This window comes from Heloderma suspectum, chromosome 4 (assembly GCF_057233095.1).
Source record: "Heloderma suspectum isolate Gila_16-S chromosome 4, 16-S_ref, whole genome shotgun sequence".
Taxonomy (NCBI): domain Eukaryota; kingdom Metazoa; phylum Chordata; class Lepidosauria; order Squamata; family Helodermatidae; genus Heloderma; species Heloderma suspectum.
Genome location: NC_139461.1, coordinates 112766828 through 112783496, shown reverse-complemented (window position 1 = coordinate 112783496; position 16669 = coordinate 112766828). Strand labels below are relative to the sequence as shown.

The 16669-nt window shown below is 43.9% G+C and overlaps 2 protein-coding genes across 26 annotated transcripts in view; one reads left to right on the top strand and one right to left on the bottom strand.

Moving 5' to 3' along the window:
• LYRM4 (LYR motif containing 4) overlaps positions 1-6780 on the bottom strand; it is a 119243-nt gene extending 112463 nt beyond the window's left edge. Inside the window, exons 1-2 of the mRNA XM_084850419.1 lie at positions 6683-6780; positions 6030-6212 (exon numbers count right to left, since the gene is read on the bottom strand). The gene's annotated coding sequence lies outside the window, so the exon portion shown is untranslated. The remainder of the gene's footprint in view (positions 1-6029; positions 6213-6682) is intronic.
• Positions 1-16669, top strand: part of FARS2 (phenylalanyl-tRNA synthetase 2, mitochondrial) — a 347910-nt gene that overhangs the window by 11568 nt on the left and 319673 nt on the right. Inside the window, exons 1-2 of one of the 25 annotated variants that reach the window (XM_084850411.1) lie at positions 6487-7738; positions 12087-16057. The exons of 20 other annotated variants lie outside the window; for them this stretch is intronic. The gene's annotated coding sequence lies outside the window, so the exon portion shown is untranslated. Of the gene's footprint in view, positions 1-6486; positions 16058-16669 lie in introns of those variants that run through there. 4 more of the 25 variants (XM_084850410.1, XM_084850412.1, XM_084850407.1 and 1 more) reach the window with 4 other exon arrangements.

Here is a 16669-nt window from a genome sequence, read left to right as displayed (position 1 = left end):
GAGTCTCCCTTCTCACTGCCATTGTCACCAGCTGATATTGCTCCTCTTCCACTTTCTCATCATTCCTACCGCTTGCTTGCTTGACAGGCCAAGAGCCAGTGAGCAAGTAGGCTGTGGCATCTACTGCTCCTTCTTCTCACCCCCACTATTGTCTGGGCCAGACTGAGGGGCAGACAAACAAGCGGATTGGAATGATGAAGAGGAGGAGCAACTCTAGGGTGCTCTTCTTAGTGGGCCCTGGCTGGGGTGTGGGCCCTCGACAGGTGCCAGCCCTGATAGCGCTAGTGGAGTAAAAAGTGTGTGCGTGCACATATATAGTTAGAGATGAAAAGAAATTCATTGGTGCCTTCAAGAGCTCAGGCATTTTCCTCCTGTGGATGTCAGTTCCTGCATGATCCTCTATGACACATTGTCCTGATGTTATAAGTAATTCTATTACTTGTCTAAGTGAGCATTGTTATTCCTTGGGGCTTTGAGAGTAGTTTAAAAATATTGGACTGAGTTTTTCCCTCTGAAGTAATATGAGAATGGCATGGGTATCCCAAGGTCTACCCCTTTTTTGTATTTTCAAAACTGCAAGTGAGTCAGATTACCTGATTTCCTATTTTCGGCTATGAATCTTTGCCTTCCATAGTGCATATCAGGTCCTCAGTGTGTGTGTGCAATTCTCTGAATCATGGCTGTTAACTTTATGCCCTTTATAAAAGATGTTCATGCCAGAAAAACAGCTGCTATACATAGCAGGAGGAAGTAAAAACAATATCAAGGAAATTCTTTGGCATGCAACCTGCAGTATTTTTTATTTTCCACAGAGGGGAGCTGTTAGAAGTAAAAGTGAATTATATATATGTGTCTGTGAGTGGAAAAAACAACTACCCGGAGGCAAGAGAAACTTATTTCATATGCACTAGTGAATAAGAACCAACATGAAACATATATTTTCTTTCTGAACTCTTGAGTTCCACTGTGCCACTGACAGCAAGCTATAGCAGGGCCAAATTCAGTTTCAGAGAAGCTCTTGGGAGACTCCTTCCAGTGATGGGCAGAGCCAAAAGCAAAAGGGGTGGGACCATATTTAGCATAAGGCTGCTTTCCTATGTGTGTTTAGACAGAAAAAAGTCCTACAATTCCCAGCATCTCTCCAGCCAGCATGGCTGGCTGGAGGGATGCTGGGAGTTGTAGAACATTTTTCTGTTTGAACATGCATAGGATGGTGCTTTAGGAGAGGCATTTCAACCTTTTAGAGTGTGTTTGTGTGCATGGAAACATGAAAACCTGGGTAGCCATCAAATGATTTGCAGTTGGGTGGAAGGGGGCGGAGCCAGGGGAAGGGAGCGAAGCCAATGGGGGAACTCTGGAGGGTCAGACTGGGGCCTGCAGGTGGGCCAGATTTGGCCTGCAGGTGGGCCAGATTTGGCCTGCAGGCCTAAGATTCAACACCCCTTCTATAACTGGTCTACAAACCATATTGCTTCAACTTTGCTTTTCAACCAGCAGGTTTCCCCAAGGGAAAATGCCTTTTTTGCAAAAACAAGCCTTTGGTTCCCTTAGGATGAATGAACTAAAGTGATGTAACACCACTTATTACCTTCTTTCCAGTGACTTTGAATGTTAGCAAAGTAGAGTAGGAGGAAGGAGGCAAGGGCTCTAAGCAGGGATCATTATAGGATGATCGCAGTCAGTGGATCCAAAATCTCTAGAAAGTGCTAGTTTATAACGTGACAAGAATGTAGCTGTTTTGCCTGCAGATCCCATGCTTTTATTTGTGTTGGGGTAGGGTGGGGGCAGGGAGAGAAGTGTCCTACAGAAGTCCTAAGTATTTTGAGAATCCATCTCAACGTATAGACCTATTTAGGCATTCGGGAACTGGATATGTCTGTAAATGTATTTATTTTTTAAAGCATGAAAATGTGCATTGTTTTTAATACACTTTTTCATAAAATATGGATTTTTGTATTCATTTTACCCTAAAATGCACATTTTTATATGCCCTTTTGGGACATTTTTGGAGCTGAGAACGGTATCGCAACATTCGGAGAAGTGCGAAAGCCAAAGGATAACCACATTCCAATCTGTATGCTAGCCTGGGAAGTGCAAAGCCGCTTGGCTTGCTTAAAAATGTTGACGGAATGAAGTCCTCAGTATCCCTAGTTTGTCCTTTCTGACTTCAGTCATAATGGGGAACCATGGCTTGTTTAAAATGGGGAGTGAAAGCTTCTGATCTCCTCCTCTGAATGCATGAAAGGGGAAGGGAGAGGAGTGCATCAGACCGAGGTTCACTACAGTTTGTGGGAAACCATAGTTTTCTGGTACATTAGAAGATGGCTTCCCTTTTAATGTATTTTATTGTGTCCATTGTATTGTAGAAATTTGTTTTATGTGTTACTTTTCCTTAGACCAGTCTTCCCCAACTTGGTGCCCTCCTGACGATTTGGACTTCAAATCCCATCAGCCCAGCAAGCATAGCCAAGGGTCAGAAATGCTGGTAGTTGGAGTCCAGAAACATCTGGAGGGCACCAGGTTGGAGAACGCTGTTTTAGATGATCAGCGTCCTTACCATTAGTATAATAAGCATTTTTTTCTAGCAACTAAAGGGGGAATCTATGCATGTTTAGAGAGAAATAAGTCCCACAATTCCAAGCATTCCCCAGCCATCTTTCTAAATATACATAGGATTGTACCCTAAAGAAGTTCTAGTTGATTATCTGCCTGATTAATGGATACATCAAGTTTAAATAAATGTTTTTATATTTATGGGTTTGTTTTTGAAATACTAGGTTAGGGTTGGGGTAGGAACAGGGACTTTGTCCCTTCCATTGCAAAGGACTGTTCTAAGCAGTTCTTCTAAATATGTGTCAGCTTGGACAAAACAGACACCCTTATTTTGTGAAGGGCAGGGAGCACATTTCTCCCTTGACATTGTTTTAAGGTAGAAAGGAATACCTGATATTCTTCTCTTCTCTTTGAAATCCCGTTTTAATCTGGCATGTTTTAAATTTGTAGTTTTAAGTACTGAGATTAGTATCTGTTGGTTTTAATGTTTGTTTTTTAGCCTACCTTGGATTTTTCATTGTCTTTTGCAGTCTGTTGATACGCCACAAATGATTAAGCAAAGGCATGTGTGGGTAATGGGCTAGTAACTTTTATAGTCTTATATGCAAGTCTGTATGATTACATTCAAACTTTCAGTATTCTTTTCATAAAACATTGTATCTCTGGTTATCTTTTGTCTTCAGTTTGGCATACCTGAGCAACTGTTACTATAGACACCACATCTGTGTTTGTGCAGTAGAGAGAATGATCTTTCTGCAGGAGAAAACGACTTTTTCAAACATGTGCTAATAATAATCAAAGTACTTACTATTGTAACCTGTTCACTTATTATCTAGGGTGCCATATTAGTGAGAATACAAGGCCTAGGCTGCAGGGATGTCATGGGCACCTATTGGCTAGTACCTGTGACATCTCTTGTGACCAGGCACATATTCCTCCCCTCCATTGTTTGAGTTATGAGAAGTGTGTGCCTTTGAAGTGTGTATACATATGTATCTCTCTCTCTGTGTATATATTTTTTAATGTCATTAATGTGTAATATTGTATTATTTTGATACTTTTATTGTTGCATTTTTTGTATGTTTATGTTGTTTGGATTCATGTTATGTGTGTAAACCACCCCAAAGGCATTTGCCAGCTGGATGGCATATAAATAAATAAATAAATAAATAGTGTGCATGTGTATGTGTTTTATTTGATCTGTTAGAGGTTGAGTGCTCCCTGCTGTCTCCAGCGAGAGTGCTCATCAAGCCTCGTTAAATTAAAAAGACAAGAAATCCTGCTCTACTGTTTTCCAAGACTCCTCCCTGCTCTGTTTTATCTACTCATCCAGTGCTAGAAAGCACATACACTTTTTTTTTTTTTTAAAGGACCCCCCCCCCGGGGGGGACAGGTTGATACTGTCTAACTCTCCCCCTCGTTCTACATCCATCAGTGCAGATGCAGCAAATTGCATTACTATCCCACATGGGGCCAGCACTGCTATAGTACTAACAGATACATGAGAATTTCCTTCCTATCTGGAAAGGCTTATGTGTTTGGGTTTTTTTGCTGTCTCTCCTGCTCACTGCATTCATTTGATCTTAGCCATCTTATTCTTGCTTTCCATTTCCAAATCTTATCATAAATAAGCTGGGAGCCTAGGTTAGGAATTTGATTCTGAAGTATGGCACAGGCTGTGGTTCCCTTAGTGTTTGTAAAAGAAAATGCAAGAACCAAGTGGTAATCCCCCATTTTAACCTTTTTCTTCTTGTACCTTAAAGCTGCCTTTGTCAGCCTGGTGCCCTCTAAATCTGTTGGAGTAGTCAGCTGCCATTGGTTGGAGGGATGCTAGGAGTTGTAGTCCACCACAGCTGAAGGGCACCAGGTTAGGAGAAGCTGCCTTAAAGGATTCCATAGTGTGTTGTTGTTGTGTTATATGAAATCTTGAGGTGTAAAGTGACTGTTTGAAGAGAGATTTCTTTTTCTTTTCTTTTTAAACTTATTTTAAGGTGGCATTCTTCATCCAGGGTTTCCCCCACCTCCCTTGGTCAATCATAAATCTCCCCAGGCTGTGCAGTTGGTTATAAAACCTGGAAACATGTTTTAAGAAGAGCAACAGACTGCACTTTCTACACACTGCAGGGATCTGTATCCCCATGGCGAATCCCAATGGTGAATCTCCCCTTTAATGTTTACAAATGTTCACCATGTGATAGAATGGTGAATGAACCCTCAGCAGCAGCTGCCATTTATGTAGAGTGGAGTGGGGTGGGTGGGTGAGGCGTTGAGCGTTCCCAGTGTGATAATGCTGTATCCACTGATGAGCATTTACACAAGGGTTAGGCCACCTGGTGCCCTCCAGATGCGTTGGACTACAACTCCCATCAGCCCCAGCCAGCATGGCAGATGGTCAGGGATGGTGGGAATTGTAGGTCAAAACATCTGGACCCTGCTCCCCAGTTGGGGAAGGCTGGTTTAACCACAGTGTGTTCATATTCTTGGATATATAGAGTTTGATTATGTTCAGAAGTTGATGCCCATGCACAATAAGCCAGTCTCAAGGCCTTTCTTTTTAAAACAGTACAAGGGTTAGTTGGCTACTGCTATTTGAAGTTAGAGGTGCAAGGTCACAATCCAGGGGTAGTGTACATCTTTAAAAGCCCCAGCGCTGAAAGAAAAACGACAGCTGCAGCCTCTCCTCCCCTGTGCTAAGGGATCATCAGTATTCTGTCCTCAGGGGAAGGAGCAGGAGGGACAAGGATGTCTTGGCCCAGCGAATCACTGGTACAAAATTCTCATGCACTTATCAAAAACCTATAGGCCATACCCACAGATATGGTGCCAGATAGGCTCCTTTGTCCTGGACTGCCCTCTATTTTTAGTTCTGTCCAGTTTAATGTTGGGATTCCAATTTGTCCTCTAAAGAATTCTAGATCTGAACTCCATTGGTATATCAATCTAAGCCTTTTCTATCTCTATGGGTTATGATTAGGTTGGAAACTGCAGTGTATTCTGGGAGCTGGAGTTCTCTCCCTCTCTCCTTTTATCTTCATCTCTCTCTACCATACTACAAATCTCAGCAAGCTTTGGATGTGTGTGGAGAAGGGCCTTCCAGTGATGATGGTGGCCTCAGCAGCCCAGGCTGGTTTAAAATTATGCTGATAAGAGTGAATGGGAGAGAAATAACTGTAGCAGAGAGAGTGGAAAGAGGAGTATGGATGAGCAGAGTGGAAAGAAGGTAGGTAGGTGGAGGAAGAAAAAGAAAAGAAAGGGGGAAAAGAGGATGGATGGAGGAAAGAGGTACATGGGATTGCTTCAGGAAGGGGAAAGAAGAATCATGGGAGCAAAGAGAGCTAGAAGGTGCTCAGTCTTTCTGGAGTTGAAGTGGGGGTAAAGATAAAACATTAACATATCAGTCCGCTGACTCCCAAACCCATCCTACTGAACTCAAGTTAGTTCCAGGTAGGGATGTACGGATTTTGTTAGAGCTGTACCGTATGTGTTTTGTGGATTGCCAGGCATTGCCTTTCGTTCAGTTGTCCGCTTGTTGCAGAATCAGATTTTTCTCGATTCTTGAACTTGCGTTTGCATTGAAGAGCACACACTTGCGCAAATGTGCACTTCTGAAAATGTGCATTTGCACAAATCTCCCCAAATTTGCATTTTCATGCTTTAACCTATGGGGGAAAATGCATATTTTTAGTCTATATTCACCCCCTGTATTTTTTGTATTTTTGAAGAACTAAATTTGCCTACAATTCCGGAAAGGAAAAAACCCGGTTTGCAAGTCCACGCAACTTGGAAAAAGCTGGTCTGCTGCAGAATCCATGGGGTTGGATTCATAGAAATCTGAACTCATTTGAGGGCTCGATCCTATGCATGTTTAGACAGAGAAAAGGCCTACAACTCCCAGCATGCCCCAGCCAGCCATGCTGGCTGGGGCATGCTGGGAGTTGTGGGCCTTTTCTCTGTCTAAACATGTATAGATTGCACCCTGAATCTGCTGCAGATGTCTCCAAAATCCCTAGTTCCAGAATTATTTGAAAATGGTTATGCCACTCCTTCCCCCTACTCACTCACACAACTTTCCTTCCACTCTTTCTTATGTGATAACAGAAATTTCTTACATTCCCTCCCTCCCCCTTACATTCATCACGGAGTTGGCAGCAGCTGCTCCTTTGCTTTCTTCCTCATTCTCCTTCTGTCACTGCAAGTCTTGCTTCTTTCATTGCTTCTCCTGATTGGTGAAAGGGGTGTGTGTGTGCGTGTGTGTGCATGTGTGTGCGTGCGTGTGTGTGTGTGTTCTAATGACTTTGACCTGCTGAGAGGGGTCTGGGGGACATAGTCCCTCACTATGGTGATTGGTATTGTATTTCTATCAAAATTATAATAATTATTTCTAAATGTGCATCTCTTCATATAAATTAGCATATGCAAATATGTGCCCGCTTTTTTTAAGTCAAGCCTATCTGGCCACCCTGTAATGCCACTGTGCTCTCCACCATTCGGAATGTTTGGTGATACTAGAAATCGTTTCGGATGATACAGACAGAGCGCAAGAACTGTTTGTACTCATATTATGTTTATTTTGGAAGGTAATGTCTGCTTCAGAAGTAACATATGTTCTGTGCTATATGGCAGTTGCTATGGCAACTTAAAAAAATAAAGCAGGAAAGGAAATAGCTAGATAGAACTAATCTAGCTATTTTGTAATAAATGGCTGCATTCAACAGTAACTTATACATGAGAGGGCACGAAAGGAATTTAAAATCCCCCCACCCCCCGGAATTATCTCTGACATGCAGCAACTTTTGTTTACTCTGATAAGAAGACATGCTTATAAGGAAAAGGGATCCATTTACAGAGTAGCAGCTTCATTGCCCAAAGTAACAGAGGGCAAATTGTAGATATGAGGAGGCTGTAATGTGAGGAGGGCACTTGCATCATGCTAATAGTACATCAGCCATAATGACACTTTTTAACATGCTGCAGTATTGGCATGTTGAAGCAGGTGCTCATTCCAGATCAATGGTACATAGAGTGACAAAGACAATGTGGGCGGATGCCACCCTCAAAAATGACCTTGAAGATCTTTTTCAAGGTCACACATCACTGCATGGCATGGATTAGGCTACATTCGGGAAAACCCTCGCGGCTCTGGAAGTAATAAGTGAATTTGGACAGACTGTACACCAAAATGAAGGTAAGGAGCTGTAGTACCAAACATAGTGGTGGAAGTCTTTGACAAGCGAAATGGCATAAGGGCTTCAGTGATAAAAGCACCAGAAATTATGACAAAAACGTGGCTTTGGACTGCTGTACTGTTTTAACCAAATCAAACTACATTACATCTTGTGGTAATTGGTCAGCATATAGAAAATGCTGACTTAGATGTCCTGTGGACAGAATTGGGTGTGTATGCATCTAACGGCAGGCACACACTATGGTAGAGGACAAAGCATATTATGCCATGCACTCTCATATATTGACATATGAAGCACATACAGTAATATATGCTAGAGTCAAAGCTGGTAACCTGTCATCATGAACTCTACATACGTAGAATTACAAAAACTCCCAGCATTTAGCGAATGCTTTCCAGGGCAGAAGTCAACCTTCACGCTGTGCTGGAAAGCTCCTTGAGGTGCCAGCTGAGTTCTGATAAGGAAAAGTAAGCAGCAGGCAAAGCCCTCTGAGGTGCATGGTTTGGGAAGGGGATGTTCCCATGGAGAGCAGCCTCAGCTAGAAATGAAGATGCTGCTCATTGCATGCCATTGCCGCAAGGCTTCCAAAATGTGTAAAGAAGAACTTGCTAAGCACCCATGCGTTAACAGGCTGTGAAACGGTTTCATCCTTCAGTGGCCATGAAAAGAAGTCCTGCTGGAAGATATTTTTTTAAAACAAGCCCACCTTGTATTGGATGAAATGGGCGTTATTCAGGTGCCAAGAGAGTTAGGTGCTACATGTCTAGAATCCTAAATGTCAAAGCTATTTATTGATCATGCCAGATTACAACTATTTACCAAGAAGGATATGCTGTAATACCTCCATCAAAGTTGCTTTTGAGCTCCAAGTTGTGCATGCTAATCATTGCGCAGAGATCTGGCTGCAGACAGATCCAATTCTTATAGATGCAGTTACTCCTGAACATACCACTGCCTGGAAGGAGTCTGATGTTTTATCAGTGGTGTGAACAAGGCCACCTGTGTAATGTGCCCATGTAGAACTAGTGTCATGGGCACAAAACAAAATGCAACACGGCAAGATGCGGCTGTTTCAAAAATGATTTGAAATGTGCCTGTGGCTGTGATGTTACTTAACAATTTCCTTATACCCTTTATGCAAGTGATAGCCAGACGCTGACTCAAATCTGGTACCATCACATTATTGGACATGATTGTTTGTACACACTGGAATTACTTTGTCCATTTATATCTACATGCTTTTTATAACATGGCTGTTTTGTCTTATATCTGTTTGAAGGGATATAGATGTGTCTCCTGTGTGCAGTCATAACACTGTAAATAACTATCAGATTTGGACTTCCCTTGCATCAAACTACAGGAAATGAATTGGCTAACAAATAGGCTTGAAATAGTTGTGTCAGATGTTTAAAATGGTCTGGCAGTCTGAAGCCATGTATTCTGTTCTGCATCTGTTGTGGTGAGGGCTTAGCGTTGTTGGACAATGGTGAGGCCACCTGGGTTAAAGGGTTCCACTTTAGCCTTTAGCAGGGTTTGGGACAAATCATGTTTCCTAGGGAGGCAGGAGTAGGACAGCACCATGGAGAGTTTCAAGTAGTTCTGGGGCCGGAAGCCAGACAACCTTGCCTGTATGTTGTTCCAACAAGGAACAGATCATGAATGAGCCTTTAGGAGCTGTTTGGCTTCCTTTAGGCTGGATAGCCCTGCCTTCACACAGAATTTTCCCTCAAATGGACCTAGTCTCCTTTAGCAGCTAGAGTCCTCAGAGTCCAAGAATGGCAATGCAACCTCTTCTGGATGTGGGAACAGGTCCCTGGGGCCTTCTTGGAGAACTAGGACCTGAGGAGGTAGAAGCCTTGTGATGCCTTTCTGTGACCAAATTCTCTGCCTGAATGGTTAACTCAGGAACCTCTCCTTCTGAGGATGAGAAGTTGGGATCCTTGTTCATGTTTTTGCTATAATTTCTGGTGTGTTTGTTGCTTGAGCCCTTTCTTTGTTGCACTCCCCCCCCCCATCAAAACTAGACTTCCTCTGCTATAATATGTTTGGTAGGAAGCTCCTTACCTTCATTTTGGTGTACAGTATGTCCAGATTGGTTCATTACCTTCAGAGCTGTGACAGTTTCCCTGAAAATAGCCTAACCCATGCCATGAAAATGTCCTTGATGGTAATTTTTGACAGTAGCATCCACCTACATCTTCTTTGTTGCCCTGTGTACAATTGATCTGGCATGGGTGCCTGCTTTTAACATGCCGATGGTGGTAACTCATTTTTTAAACAGACATTTTGGAACCTTGCTGGCCTACTCTTATCTGTTAAAGCAGGCTCTATTTTCAGCTCATTCCGCAATAAGTTGTCTGGTTTTATAGTCAAGACTCGATGGCCCCTTCCAAACCTACTATTCTATGATAGTGTCCCAGGTCTCTCTGCTTTTTCAGAACTTTCTCCTACTGCTTCAGTGGTCTCTGGTGGCTGTGGTTTGCTTATCGTGACTGCTCAGAGCATGGCAGCTCTCTGATGCTAGTCCTGCATGAAGAGGTGGCTGTGTCCAGGCCCATAGCATGCACAGAATGCCAACCTCTCACGGTGCTTTGAACATCCTCCCCACTGCCCCCCATGTGGTTGTAGTACCAAGCCAGTACCAGTGGGACCTGGGAGCTGCATGTATCATCCAGCTTTAGATGACTGTGCTAGATGTCAGAGCAAGCAGTCACAGTCGTGCCAGAGGCAGCAGTGAGAATTGGACCTAATTTCTAAGAAGAGAGGTTTTCAATCACAAATAAACTTGCTTGGAGTCTATGCATTTTGATCATGAACCTCTCCCTTATCCCAACCATGTAAGGCTATTTGTAATTACGTAATGGTGCGGGAAACACACTTTGCACATAAAGACCTGGTTTGCATGATCACTGAAGGTTAAACAAGCTACTGTGGCTTGTTTAATCCTCGGGGTGTGTGGGGCATGATTTCCTAATTACCCACTCAGACGCAGCTTGCTGTGTCATCTGAACCTGGGTGGTGCGGCTTGTTGGAGAGGGAAGCAACACTCGAATAACTCATGGTGGTTTGTTTAACCCTTTGTGATCCTTGTACTGTATTAGTACACATTTCATAGTTATCTCACTGTGTTCACGCAACACAGCAAGCCAGAATGCAGGTTGAATATGTTGTTGAGCCATGGGCTGTTTTTGAACCATGGGTTGTTGTGTTGTGGAAACCAACCCGTGGCAATAAACCCATTGGAAGCTGGTGGCTCCAATTTTGGTGGGGCAGTGATTCCATACTGGGTTTTAGTTAGAACCAGCCTGACTGCTAAAGGAGCTATCCAAGGTGCTGGACCCATTTGGGGGATAGGGTCTAGAACTTTGGATAGTTCCTTTAGAGTTCTGGCTGGTTCTGACTAAAACTCAGAATGAAATCACTGTCCCATTGAAATTGGAACCACCAGCCTCCCCTGAATAAACCATGGTTTCTTGACCATGAACAACCCATGAAGAGAACCCATGATTTGCTGTTGGGTTGTGAACTGTGGTTGTTCATGGTTAACAACCCATGGGTTGTTAGCACTGCTAAGTTCACACAACTCACAATTCAACAATAACCTATAGTTCAATGACAGCCCATACTCAACCTGTACTCCGGCTCGTGTTGTATGAAAACAGCATGAACTAAGTCAGTGGCCGATTTGTAGGGATACCAGACTTCTTATGATACTGCTTCAGAACAGGTGGCTGACATTTGGTACAAATGTAGTCCATGAAACCTTGGTTACTAGAAAAACTGGAAAATGTACATTTTTCTGTTTAAAGGCCAAACTAGACAATGCAAGAAATGTGTGGTTGTGATCACATTTCACATTTCTTGGTGTGTTTTTTAAAAAAGAATTTGCGGGTGTGTGTATACCTGGCCATGCTGCACAAGCAGGGTTAGGGATAGCATTCCCTCCATGCTGTGGTCCCACTTCCAGGAAAATCACTTCCTGGAAGCTGCTGTTTGCTCCCAGAGGTAAACTGCCATTGGCTCCAAAGCAGCACTGCTCCCTGGGTGAGCAGCAGTTTTAAGGATGGGGCAGGGGGGAGATTTCCATGAGGACCATGGCAAGGGGACAGAGTTAACCTGCTTGCTGTTTCTTTTTAGAAACAAGGTGTGTGAAATGCAATCATGCATTTCATGTATTGCAGGGGTGGGCAACTTGTCACCCACAAGATGTTGTTTGACTGCAGCTCCCATTGTCCCTCACCATTGGCTCTGCTGGCTAGGACTGATGGGAGTTGTGGTTCAACAATATCTGGAGAGCCACACTTTCCCCACCCCTGTTATATTGTCTCGTTTCTCCTTTGTTCACAGCAATAGAGGATGGCAATTGCAACCCAGCATCCTTCCTATAGCTGTAAAACAGCCTCCCCCAGCCTGGTGCCCTCCAGATGTTTTGGACAACCTCCTATCAGCCCCAGCCAGCATGGCCAATAGTCAGGAATCCTGGGAGTTGCAGTCCAAAAATCTGGTGAGCACCAGGTAGGAGAAGGCTGCTGTAAAACTTCTGAGGCACTGGGAGAAGGTGCAGCTGGTGTATCTCCTGCCTTGTTCCTCCACTGGTCTCTGTGCCCATGTGACACAGAATTGGAGTCCTCCTTGCTGTAGCATTCTGGGCGGAGAGAAAGTTCTAGTTAAGAAGTTGGGCAAGAGTAGTTCTATAGTGACCAACTTTCTTTCTCCAAGGTGGAGTAAAGCCTATATAACAGGGCTGGGCAACTTGTGGCCCTCCAGTTGTTTTGTCCTACAACTCCCATCATGCATCAGCATTGACTATGCTGGCTAAGGGCTGATGGGAGTTGTAGGCCAAAGCATCTGGAGAGCCCCAAGTTGCCCAGCCCTGCAATACAACCATTGCTGAACAAGTAGTGCAGCCTTCCCCAACCTGGTGCCCCCCAGATGGCTGCTCTAGTGCGAAGCTCATTTTCAAAATGTTCACTTGCCCTGTTTTCCTGAGAAGTGTGAGCTAGGGGAGAAACTGCAGCTTAGTAGCTATGGTTCTGCACTTGGGCCCAGGTTCACCTGTAGATGGCAGGTGAAGTTCCTGCCATTTACAGTTCAAAGGCTTTTCAGTAGCAAGAGTAAAAAACATACTCTGAAGAGCCTTTACCAGCCAATTTGCTGTGTGGTATGGTGCTTAATGAACTATTAGCATGACAGATCTAAAGTGGTTTCATGCATCTTGTAGCCAGTTCACGCATTCACCCAGTTGAAGATCCTTTTGTCCGCTCTGTAAAGGAGCCTCCTTGAACTGAGTCCCTCCAAATATCTTGTCTTGTTCTACAACTCCCATAATCCCTGATCATTGGCTATGGCTGATGAGAGTTGTAGTCTGCAACATCCGGAGGGACCCAGGTTGGGGAAAGCTGATGTGCAGAGTATCTGTGTGTGTGTGTGTGTGTGTGTGTGTGTGTGTGAGAGAGAGAGAGAGAGAGAAACAGCCATTAAAGAGTATTTAATGATAGGAAGATTACGCCCTATTAAGTAGAACACATTAAAAAAAAACCCTAGTTGGATATGTGGTGTTTTATAAGCCATGTAAAAAGTACTGTAACCATCCTCGTGCAAAGATATTTGTGGTGTAATATGAGAGAGCACCATGGCCTGCTCAATATGTCTCTGAGTTAATCTCTTTCTGTCCTTTAGGGAACAATATTTCATTATTTTTTAATATTTAAAATGTGATACTTTTTTTAGTGCCTGACATGTGCAGCTGTCAAGGTGTTCTTGTCCATCTCAGAGGTCACTGATGACATGTAATGAAGGTCTTGTCATTGAATAACAGTAACAGAACTGTTAAGTTATCCAGATTCTTACTGGTGATGTTGCAAATCCCCCTTTGATGGCCTGGGCCCCATCTACGCTGGGCTTTTACTCTGGGGCAGTGCGAGTCAAGGTCTCTAGAGATAGATGACATAGTCACAACTTCGCAGCCATCCGTGGTTTTCTCCTGGAAAAGGCGGCGTTCCAAGGAGTTGTTTTACTGCAATTTTTTGGGTTTGCTGCGGGTTCCCCTGTGGTTGCGGGCTGTCTGTTCCTTCCCCAAACTGACTTCGCATCTTACAGTGGGCGTATTGTAGGCGTGTGTAGTGCCTGCATCATTCTGTGATGCCCCTTTGCTCCCCCATCCCTTTGTAGCTGCGCAGTTACAGAGGCACAGAGGGACGTAATCACTTATGTAATCACACTTTTGCACATTTTTGCAGCTTCGTATCTTTGCAATGGTTGTGGACTCAGTACCCAAGGGCTGGGGGAGGGGGTCTTGGGGGAGGAACAACATTGCTCTGGCCACCATTTCGAAGCGATGGCTAGGCACGTAGTGCTCACGCTTGTGAGTGTGAACCATTGCGAGAGTCTTGGGCTGGGGAACTGACAAACTGATGCTGCGGAAATGAAGGAGCACAAAATACCCAATATTAACCTAAAACAGGGTCAGAAAGACACAGCAGAGCCCCTCAAATATAAAACAGCCACTGAAGTTTTGTACCCCCACACTCTTGGGACTGGACAGCTGCGCATTTCAGTATAATGGCAAAAAAAGGGCACGGTGAGTCTCTTAGGGAAATGCGCAGTACATTATGAGTGTATCGCAGGGCATGGTAATTCGAAGCTGCATTGCTGCGCAGTTGCAACAGGGTGGTGGGCCAAAGCAGTGCCATGTAGATGGGGCCCTGGACACAGTTTGTGCTTACATATTCTTAGCCCTATACTTTTTGGGAGGGTAGGGAGAGGAGTCTTTCAATATTAGGAAACTATGAATGAGATGTGATATTGATTAATGTGTGTATGTGTGTGTTTAGAAGATTTCTTTTGAGAACCCTCTACCCTATTCATGGTATATGTTGCTGGTATTTGCAGTAAGTCTTGTTAACAGTCACCAGTCAATGCTACTTTGGGGGGAAGTGAATTTCTCCCCTAGCCTCCCATGAGCTTGAGTTACATGTGGAACAGTGGTAACCAGGGTTAATAGTAATTGGGTTCCCTCATAACCATGGCTTGCAAATCCACTTAAAATCATAATGTTAAATTGTGATCTATAAGAGAACTGTGGTTAGTGTTGGTGCTTATGTAAACCACAGTAGGTGTTGAGAAGGGAAGAGAGAGAATCTTCAGAAAAGGGCAGGAGCACACTTCCAGGGCTGTCGTTAAGGGTAGGCATGGTTGGGTACGTCCTGAGGGCTCACGCCTTAGCAGAGGCACCCTGACAAGAGTCTGGAGCTACTCCTCGTCTTCACCCTTGCAACTGGTTTAGTCAACTGCCTCTTGCTCTGGCCCAGACAACAGTGATGGTGACAAGGAGCAGCAGTAGATGCCCCTGCCGACTTGCTCACTGGCTCTTTGCCCATCAAGCAAGCAAGTGGTAGCAATGATAAGAAAGAGGATGAGGAGCAAAAGCAGCTAGTGACCATGGTGGTGAGAAGGAAGACTCACTGAAGGAAGGAGTCCAATTGAGGGTGTCTTGCCCAAAGGCCCTCAAAATCCTGGAGTCGGCGCTGCTGCACAATTCCCTGGCTAGCAAACCATGGTTTACAGAAACCAGTGTAATTCCTGCACCACACGTATTTCATAATAATTAAAGTGCTCTCCCTTTTTAGTAAGAAAAATTAAATACAGATTTCATAGTTTCCAGATAAAGTGGAACTAAGAGCTGAATTATATGATCAGAAATGCCTTGTTGTACATCTCCTGTTGGACCGTACCATTTCAGACTACAAGTGGAAGGTCGTGCTCGCTCATGACAAATCCTCTCCCCCCACAAACCTCCCTGGTAATGAAAGGTTAGAATGTGAGGGACAACAATTCTAGCTAGCCTTCTCCCTGAAGTGCTAGTTTTTTATGTAAAGGGGATTTATTTATTTAGTTTAACTGGGAGAGAGAATTAAGACCTGAAACCCCCTGCCTGTAAGTTATACCATATGAGCAGGGCTGTGTCATGTGATATTTCTGAACATTTATTTCTTCTTTGGGTTTTAGCCTGTTTCCTGTACATTGTTGCAGGGATCGGCAGTTAGTCCATTACGGAGCCTAAGGCGTATGTGACCAATCTTTAGGCGCTGCTTTAAATGCTAAGCGTTGTTGACGCTTCGCTGCTTTCCCTAATTATTATTGTGGCTGATGTGAGATGCAGTCTCGCATTACTGGCAAATGTGTTGAATGATAGCCCTTAAAAAGTAATAGCTGTGTTTTGGAGCCCTGCTTGACCTATGCCAATGGTCTAAACAAATAGATCTGCTGAGAGGGAGGAGCGCAAAGAGGATTTTCATCTTTATACTCCCCACAATGAGGTAAGTTTTTTTTTTTAATGAGGATAAGCAGATGGGCATGACACGTTTTTGGCATTCATTGTTAAGGCAGCAACACCTCCAGGTGGCACTATGAAAACGATAATGCAATGGCATTGCTCCCGTTCTTATTTTTATTCCAGTCAGGCTAGTTTGTCACCCCTCTTTATACTCGTTTAGAGCCATCTGCTGGCTTTATGTGCTTCTAGCTTCTATGGCTCCAGATAGTGTTGGCGCAGTAAGACTCGGTCATTTGGTTGTATAGAGACTAAGGTAAAAACAACAGAATTCTTGGTTCTGAGATGGTCTGTGACAGAACTTCTCCTAAAGCCAGACACTTGGCCAGTGTCTGTGGATGCAGATTGGAGGAATCCTGAGCGCTGCACAGGTGCTACAGTGCCTTAAAAGGATGGTACCCTGTTTGTGGGAGAACTGCCGTTTCATATTGTTCCTACTTAAGGTGCTCATGGCATACCCTAATGGCTTCTTTTGTAGGCTCTTTTGCTTCCGCTCCTGGATTATTATTTTCTACCGTATACCACAATGATAAAATCAAGCTTTAGTTTATCACTCAGAGGTTGTTCTCACAACAGGCACATTTAAACCAGTGTAGTG